This window comes from Schistocerca serialis, unplaced genomic scaffold (genome assembly GCF_023864345.2).
Source record: "Schistocerca serialis cubense isolate TAMUIC-IGC-003099 unplaced genomic scaffold, iqSchSeri2.2 HiC_scaffold_1466, whole genome shotgun sequence".
Lineage (NCBI taxonomy): Eukaryota > Metazoa > Arthropoda > Insecta > Orthoptera > Acrididae > Schistocerca > Schistocerca serialis.
Window position 1 is genome coordinate 204324 of NW_026047698.1, and position 9342 is coordinate 213665.

The window sequence follows — 9342 nt, forward strand, 5'->3', positions numbered from 1 at the left end:
GCTGCGGCGAAGTCACTCAGTCAACTCCTGAGGCGTCACCGGTGGCCACAGGTTGGATGTAAGATCACATATGTTCGTTTCATATTTTCCAGGAAAAATATGTCCATTTTTAAAAGTGACAAACAGCAAGCGTGTAAAACACAATGCATCAGAATAACACATATTAAAAGCACAATATTGCCGAGGAATACAGCAGTATCAAGAGCTATCAACTAGACATAATCACAGAGAACACTGCAATATTTTGAGAAATGTCATGAGACCAGCTGATGGTATCAGCTGTGTGAGTAGTATGTACATATCTGAGAATAACATCAAAATAAGCTGGTATATAACGAGGACAATGTCAGGCGAGCAGCGGAAATCTTCGGTTATCTGTTTACTGAATGTCGTAGTGTGAAGACGTTACTAACGTTAACGGGATTTGCAAAAGTTTAAACAATAAAGACTTGTACGTCGAAGAAAGTTCAAACTCCTGCGCCTCACTCACTCAAATTGCTTGTAACACCATTTTTAATGTTGGCAACTAAAGGTAAAGCTGAAGGATACAAACTGTAAGGAAATGGAAGCAGTAATTACAGAATAAATAAGAGTGCATGTGGTTGAGATCATATATTATTTGGGACAGTATATTTTTCTATATCATGCACTACCGCTTTTGCGTCAGTCACCATAGCTCGTGAAATTAATTTTTTTCTGTGCGAAAGTAAATATTCAGTCATAAGGCTGTAAAAATAACATGTTGGTAATATCTAAATCAACTTCCACTTCCATACTCCACAAACCCCTGCGAAGTGCGTGGTAGAGGGTTTTTCCTGCAGTAGCACACACCGGACCGTCTCCCCGGCCACTTTGCTCCTGTGCGCCCTGTAATTAGCGTGACCTCGTCTTTGCCGGCCCTACGAGAGCGACAGCCAGGCTTCCGTCTCGTATTCTCAGATTCTTCGCTTCATACAGTTTCTTTGAATGTTGTGAGTAGGTATTCATCTTGAGGTGATTTCTCGACATGAAATCTCACTTTTTTTTATCTCGTCTTTGATTTAAGAACAAAAATTTGAAAAGATTCAACCTTGAACAAACACGGTTTCTTCTCTTTTTACCGATATGTATTTCGTCCATATTTCATTATCACCAGCGGGTTTCCTTTATTCTTTTGCAGAGTAAAGAGTAATCTATCGCAATGGGATACGCATATTTTTGGGAATGTGTTATTTTTGCTCAGAACGTTATAACAGACATGTAAACCATAGTAGCACATGCCGTTGTTCATGTCGCTGCATGTCATCTACAATACCGAGATACCAGCCAAACTGGAAATAGCAGACAGGGACATCAGCAACAGCATGTGCCATTAACGCATACATCTTTCTGAGAGCGTTTTGAATGCAAATGTACAATTCTAAAATTATACGTTTCCCATTGTAACAATATATTCTTTCTAGAATGAAATTTTCTCTCTACAGCGGAGTGTGCGCTGGTATGAAACTTCCTGGCAGATTAAAACTGTGTGCCGGACCGAGACTCGAACTCAAGACTTTTTCCTTTTGCGGGCAAGTGCTCTACCAACTTTTTTTTATTTTCTTTTTTTATGAAGAGGAAAAGAAAATTTTTCGCATCCACCCACGCACGAACCCATGAGCTTCCGTATCCTATTCCCGCGCGCTAACTACATTTTTTTCTTTTTAAGGAAGGTCACAGGTCGTGGTACACGCCGCACTAGCAGTGGGGTCTCTTCACGGCACTGCCGGTGCGTCGGGGCCCAAACCCCTCCTCCCACCCCTTTTCTCATGTCCCCAGTTGGGTCATAGCACTAAGTGTGCAGAAATCTTAACGCAAAATTCCCATTCTCCGATGTAAGAAACACAAAGAAACCTCTTCTCTGAGTAGAAACTGAACACTTATAAAAACTTAACAATTCTTCTTGAATCACACAAATACTTTGGAAGTCGAACACGAGTAATTCTGAACAAAATGTTTTGAGAAAACTCTTCGTGTAACATAGAAGATTCGGAAGCAAGGTAATGGTAAATAATAATAACACAACTGACTTTTAATTTTCTTCTGTTCGTTCTCGTCCAAGGTGTTGTAGTGGTTCCACATATTTAACCGACACCCATTCTTTCAAAAATGATCTCCAGCATGTTGCCGTAGTGCTTCTTGCGGTTGCGATACGTGCTGATTTCTGCGTATTCACACTCCATGTAAACGCGGAATTCTATCTCGTTGTCCGACCCAAGTTTGTTGATGACATAACTAACATATTTTCCCAATAACCAGCTAATGGCGTTCGTTTTTAATTTCGGAAAGTATGTCATGTCTGGTCTCAGGAGGAGCGATTGCGTTATATATTCGGCCGAGGATCTGGCGACAAAGGCGCTTTGTTGCCTGATCCAATTCCAGTTATTCACACTGCCGCCACAGGTGAATCTGTGGATGAGTGTATCCACCAGACTGCATTTTCCACAAAGGTGTGTCTGGTTTAAACCGATCCCATACAGTGTCTCGTTAGTGCTGATGACATTGTTAACTGTTTTGTACCATGCGGAAATAGCGTCTGCAGATAGCCCAGCATAGTTGATGTTCCGCCACACAGCTTTCCAGTCACAATTAGGGAATTTCTTTTCAATTTTGTTTCTGCCCTCACTTAACTTCCTTTCAAGTATGATGTCGCGCGCTGTGGTACATGTGTTGCTTCTGATTTCGTCACTAAGGTAACTTGCTTCGAGGAAAAAGTTCGTCACATACTGCAGACGGGCATTAATCCTTCGCACATCAATCGGTGCTTGCAGGCTATGGGGTGTCACAGCCGCAAAGAGCTTTGCGGTTATACATTGTGTAAGTTCTCGGAGTACATGGAAAGTCCGTTTGAGGAACAGAGCAGACGCTTTATTTCGAATGTCCACCAAACCGAGGCCCCCGTTTATGACATCCAGTATAACGGTAGTCGCACCAACCCTGAATATGTCTCCTCGCCACAAATAATTGGTAACAGTGGACATGATCCCTTTCGATACTAGTTTGGGGATTGGAAATACCTGTGCAGTGAAATACGTTTTAGACAAAATGCAGGAGTTCGTGAATCTGACTTTTCGCACCTGGTCCACAGTTCGATGGATGTTCTCCATTACAGCACCATGAACTTTCCTCCTAGCTTCCGTCCAGTTAAAAGCAGCCATCCTCATCGGACATGTCATTAAGGTTATTCCCAAAGTTTTGTGTTTGTTGTCTTGTTTTGCCCATGACAGTCGGAGGTGATCTAGGCCCCGCAGATTCAATATTTTACTTTTGTTTTCATTGGTTGTCGCTCCCGACGCTAGACAATACTTTTGTATTTCTCTTTCCAGTGTAACTGTCTCCTCCTTATTCCTTATTACAACACCCACGTCATCAGCATAAGCTCGTATGACGGTTTTCTCACCACTCAATGTTATGCCTGTTAGTCTTGCGTGGACACTGCGGAGAAAGGGCTCTAAAGGTACGGAAAATAAAAACATAGATAAGGGACTGCCCTGTGGAACCCCTCGCCTTATCTGTATGGGTTTAGATGTTTGGCCATTGATTACTATTTTCGCATTTATACCTGTTGCAATATTTCTTAGCATGTTGACAATCTGAGGGTGCAAAGCCATTCTTGACAACGTCGCAAAGAGGTATCTATGACTAACGCGGTCAAAAGCTTTGTTGAAATCTATAAAGATTAAAGCACATTTTATACTTGCCACTGACGTAACTGCAATGACGTCTCTGTATGCAGATAGACTTTCGAATATCGTTCTGGTTGGAGAACAAGATTAATGATGACTCAATATTTTGTTGGAAAAGGCACGGAGTCTTTTGTTGATAATACGCGAAATTATTTTGTAATTAGAATTTAGTAGCGAAAGAGGCCGAAAATTGTTTAAGTTGGTTTTGCCTTTACTCTTAGGAATCAGTACTATTTTACTTTCCTTAAACTCTGCAGAGACCGCTTTTCCGGTCAGGACCACATTCGCCATGGAAGTGATCTTGTCCCCAATTACAGACCAGTAGCGGGCATAAAAATCCACAGGGAGGCCACCAAGTCCCGGAGATTTTTTGAGAGGTGAGTTACGCACTGCCTCATGCACTTCATCTGTAGTAATAGGTGACAGGATGTCAGCGTTTTCTGTTCCCGACAACTGTGGACCTAAAATAGTGAGAAAGTCCTCGAGAGCTGCATCGTCCACTGTGGTGGGGGCGTATAAGTTGTCATAGTACCTGTGGACTTGGTCCAGTATTTCTTGCTGGCATGTGAGCCTTGTACCAGTATGCGTCTGGACTTCATCAATAAAAGCTTGACGTCTGTTTTCAGCATGCCGCACCAAGTGATACAGAGAAGCAGTTTCACCAGCTGCTGCTGATGTGGCTTTCGATTTAATTTTTAGTCCCTCCATCTGTTGCTGTTTAATGCTTAATAACTTGGCTTTTGTTTTTTGATATCATTCAGACGAATTACGTCATCATTTGCCTCTTGATAAAAGTCTCTTAAAACTTTATAATAAAACTCCATTGTATTCCTCAACTCCCTGCGCCTCGCTACACTATACTGCAAGACAACTTTCAGCAACCTTGGTTCAGCCCTCCTAGTCCACCAGTCAGTGACTGTTGGGTGCTTGTCTGCTGTGCGGACGCACATAGTCCACGCTACTCTTATTTCCTGTTCCAGTTCTTCGTCAGTTAAAACAGACATATTCAAATCCATTGCCCTCTGAATCGACGGGTTGGCTGTACACTTGAATTAAAGCAAGTTAAAAGTGTACTGTGATCGCTAAAATACACAGGAACAGTTTCAACGTTTAATAAAAAATTTTGCAAATTTGGTGACACGTAAATTCTATCTAGTCTGCTGCGGGAGTGGCTGGTTATATACGTGAAGTCGACTGATGTCGGGTGCTGAAGTTCCTATACATCTTTGAGTTGTAGATCACTTACTAACTTTTTTAACTGTGGTGAGTAGCTGAAATTGGATTGCTGATCTTTCTGGTTTAAAACACAGTTAATATGTCCACCTAATATAAGAGAACACGGATTTTTCCGCAATAAATAAATTAGTTCATCTTGAAAAAACATCGCACCATCCAGTTTATGGGAATTTCCTGATGGGGCGTAGAGGTTAAGCACGGTCATATCGAAAATTTTTATGCCTACGGCTCTTCCTGATTCTAGTCGTTCGATTTCAGTCACCGGAATGCCTTCCCTTATAAGAATGGCTGTACCGATATGGCTTCCGTAGAAATACTAACAATTTCAAAAAAGCCTGGGATCCGAAATGCCGTCATCGCAACTTCTTGTAGCAACGCGATATCTGTCCCACACTAGTACAAGAATTCTTCTGATCCTGCCAATTTGAAGGGTGACTGTATTTTATTAATGTTAATAGTAGTAGTGCTATAAACTTGCATCACAGACGTACCAGAAGAAGCTATTTGGGATGAGGATCGGTATGATTATAGCAGCAACGACCTTCTCTCCAAGTCACGATCCTTACAAGCTGTGTGCCCATTACATGCACTAACTTCATAGAAAAAATTTTACTGCTTTTAAACAAAGTGCTTGAAAAGAAAATTATCCTGAAATCCTGACAATGCATTGCTATAAGTCACTGTCGTCTTTCTCTTTCTCCTCGTCAGTGTTGGCCCTGATGACTTCATATTTAATATTCTTTTTCTTGACGTCTTTCTTCTGTGGTGTGGTTTTCGCTCGATGACGCGTGACAGCAAGACCTTGTTTCGGTCGCAGCCTCCGACGGTGGCCGTCTTGCGCAACGGCTGTGGCTTGCGAGTCGTCAATATTTGGCTCCGGGGTGTTGTCGGTTGCGCTGTCTTGCTGGCGAGGCGGTGATGTTTGTTTATTTCCTCCCTCGGCGCGGTGTTGCGCTTCGGAGCCAGCAGGTTGTCTACTTGGTACTTCCTCGTACTGTTCGCACTGTATGGGCTGTGCACTCGATGCGGTTATTGCAGCTGTGACCTCAGGCTCAGGGTCACATTTCCGTGAAAGGTCACTACGAGCTGCGTCACTATCTGCTCGTGGCGGTGTAAGTGCTTGTGCGGGAGTGGGAGCCACATCGAACTGCATTTCATCTCCTTTTACCACTTCCAACAGGACTCGGCTTCGGCTTCCTGGCAACGGGTGATTCACAGGAAGAGTCCTCATCAACATTTTTTTCAGTGTCCTCTAGAGGACGCTTTTTAGTGGGAGTCTCGCTGTCACGGGACGGAATTTCAGCAGTTAATGCAGGTTTTGAAGGCGGAAAGTCATTAACATTAAGTGCAACATTTTCAGAGGTAGTAACAGGATCCACGACAGCCGCCGCCTCTTGGGGGTTTGCCCTGAGTAAATAACATGCGCCTTGTGCCCGTCAACAAAGATGTGGGAGGGAATGTTTGCCTTCACTTCCATCTCCACGGAGCGAATGCCGTTAAAGCAGTGCAGCTTGAAATGCGAAGCCCACCTTTCGTTGACTATTTGCCTGACAACCCCACACTTTGAAAGGACATCTTTAATTTTCGAGTTGTCTACTTCTATGGGAATATTCAAAACCCTAACATTTCTAATTACAAACTCGGAATTCCTGAGTTTTACAGTACTTGTAGTACCATCACGGTGTATAAATTCCGTTTCATAACCAAATTTTTCCAGAATGCGGTCTACACTCACGGAATCGTTAAACTTTACAAACATGCAGTATTCATCAGAGTCTAGCTGCATGGTATGAGCAGATTCAGGATGAAGCCCAAATACCTCGGTAATCTAGTCGTGTATTTCCAGTGCAGAGGGCTGTACTCGACGGGTGTACTTGTCGAAGGTGAAAATCACGGTGTTTTTTCTCACGGAGTTTGCCACGGTGTTCTGCAGCGAAGAAATTTCGGACAACGCCGAAATCCCAACAGCACTACGTAGAAAGACAACATGAACGAAGACCAATAGCCAATAAACAGTCACGAAACACGAAAACACTGGCGTAAACACTGAACGTTCACGGAGCAAACTCGAGGAGCGTGCGACCGCGGCGACAGCTAAAGCCAGACTGCTGGCTTACACGATCTGTTGGTCTACCAATGTGGACTGTCCAAGTATCTGCAACGAATGGTGAACCACTCGTAGTGATGTGAGGCAGTGGCGTAAAAAGATCCTAGCCGACAGGGCTGTTGACGAGTGTCACTCCAAGTGACTGGCGATCGCTTTCAAACGAGACGCAAATTGCGAATTCCTGGCAAAGCAGCTCCATCTGAACCAGCCGCCTAGCAATCGTTCGGAAGGCGGCTGCACAGACTCGACATTTGGAGTCGGCGGCCGTCGTTCACACAGACACACACAGCTGCGCGTCTTGCGTGGGCCAAACCACACAGAGACGGACAGTGGCCGGGTGGAGGTGCGTCACACGAGTCGCGCGATTTCGCCTCTTCTGAAATTATGGCGATTGGACTGACGGCCTATAGGGGATGCAGTTCAAGCCACTGGTGGTTGCATGGTGTCATAGGGCTGTTTCTGTCGCCGTGACTTGGATTCAGTCACCAAGGTTAATGTGAACCTGAAGCAGCACGTTTATTTCAACATTGTCGGTGACGAAGTGTTGCCCCATTCTCTGGACACTTGCGTTGTAGAAGATGACACACACAGTCGTGTTCCCAGGGCTGCGTGCATACACTCCCGGTTTCACGAACACTCGGGCGCCCTACAGCACCTCGAGGCGACCACTAGACAACCCGGTCTCAGAGCCGCAGACGTTGTACGGTACTGTCTGGAACAGCGGCTGAGACGTGGCAGCCGACGTCCCCACACACTGGTAGCTCTGCGCGATCTGATGCGTCAGTGGGAGGCCTCGGGCAGGTGCTGCGTATCTGAAGAAACTTCCGGAACTCTCTTCCCCGCCGAGTTGACGAAGTCTTCGAGGCTAGAGGCGGTAATACCGTGATGCCATTTCATGATCCTTGAAGCAAAAGTTGGCCTGAATGTGACTGTCTTACTATAACTTAATGACGTACGGAATGAATGGGAATCATGCACCAGCTAGTTGTACTTGACAAGTTTATTCGAATCCTTACCTAGGTTTAAACGGATATAAGCCTTTCTTCCTTGCAAGAAGTAGCAACGTGTGTAAACTTATTGTGCGAATAGAGAAAACAGGTCATAAAGCTCAGTCAACACTAAAATGACCCATATAAATGCTAACGTATAGCCAGATGGCTTAATGAACAGTAAAGCAAGGTAAAAGTGTGAATAAACATCTGACGTGCCACTGGTTGGCTGTTCGATTCCTATGGCTTCCATAATTTTACTGTTGTTGACTGCTGCCATGTTAGAGATTTTAATTATGTATGTACAGCAAATGTTGTGGAGTATTACTGTAATCTGGTGGTGCTGGGTGTTGACTCTATAATTGCTTCTTTCGAAAAGTAATTAATTTAGCCACTTGCAGTGTTTATGGTTCACTTTTGAACTAATTTACAACTAACAACGATACCGAGCTACAGCTGTTGTCATCTCAAACGACGCTGTACTTTTATTGATTTTTGATAATACGGTTGGGAAATAGGAATATAAATTCAATTTTAGTAAGGCAAGCAGTCTCGATGAAAAGCTTTTTTTGTTCGTTACCGCTTTCAGTCTCTGACTGTCATCATCAGATCATTTACTGTCTGCTGTAGCGACATGCGGAGACAGAGAGCGGAGAGAGACGTGTGCCACGAGGCACATTCCATTGACTGCTCAGTGGAAAGTGTCAACAGAAGAGGCGGCGGCAGAAGGTATTAGCGCGCTTCCTCTTTTGGTCTCACAAATGTGCCCTTATTGACAGATAGTTAGTATCGCAAAATAGGAAAAGTAGGTGACAGCATTGAGAATAAATTTATGGAAAGAAGTAGTTGTACGGTTAGTAGTAATGGCGTCGAGTGGTCTACATACCTCGGTACAGAGCAGGAGTCGAGACAGTCGTCAGCGATCCAGCAGTCGAGCTCCTCGAGGAGTTGCAAGGATTCGCCCCACGTGAGGCGGCGGAGCTGCGCCAGGGCGCCGGCGCACCCCCCTCCCTCCGCCGCTCCAGCTGCTGGCGGCGGCGGCAGTCTGGAGTCCCAGAGGCGGTCTAGCAGACGCAGCGCAGCTAACCACGCGGGGGGCGGCTGCTCCGGGCTGTGGCACCTTGTGAGCCCCGGTACCCAAACTGCAAAACGTTCTTCAGTCACCTCGAGGTCTGCACTCTGACTCACGAGCTTCCACGGGCTACTCATATGCTCATCACTACTAGCAGCTACTGAAAGTGAAACACTAAGAGAGCTGCAGCCAACGATAATGGACACGGCGTGAGGTGTGCTGCACACTTCTACA

At 44.8% G+C, this 9342-nt stretch overlaps 1 long non-coding RNA gene across 1 annotated transcript in view; it reads right to left on the bottom strand.

The window, feature by feature from the left end:
* LOC126443351 (uncharacterized) overlaps window positions 1-9057 on the bottom strand; it is a 33562-nt gene extending 24505 nt beyond the window's left edge. The window contains exon 1 of the long non-coding RNA XR_007581853.1: window positions 8923-9057. This is a non-coding gene — a long non-coding RNA (uncharacterized LOC126443351). The remainder of the gene's footprint in view (window positions 1-8922) is intronic.
* Between the last annotated feature and the right edge of the window lie 285 nt (window positions 9058-9342).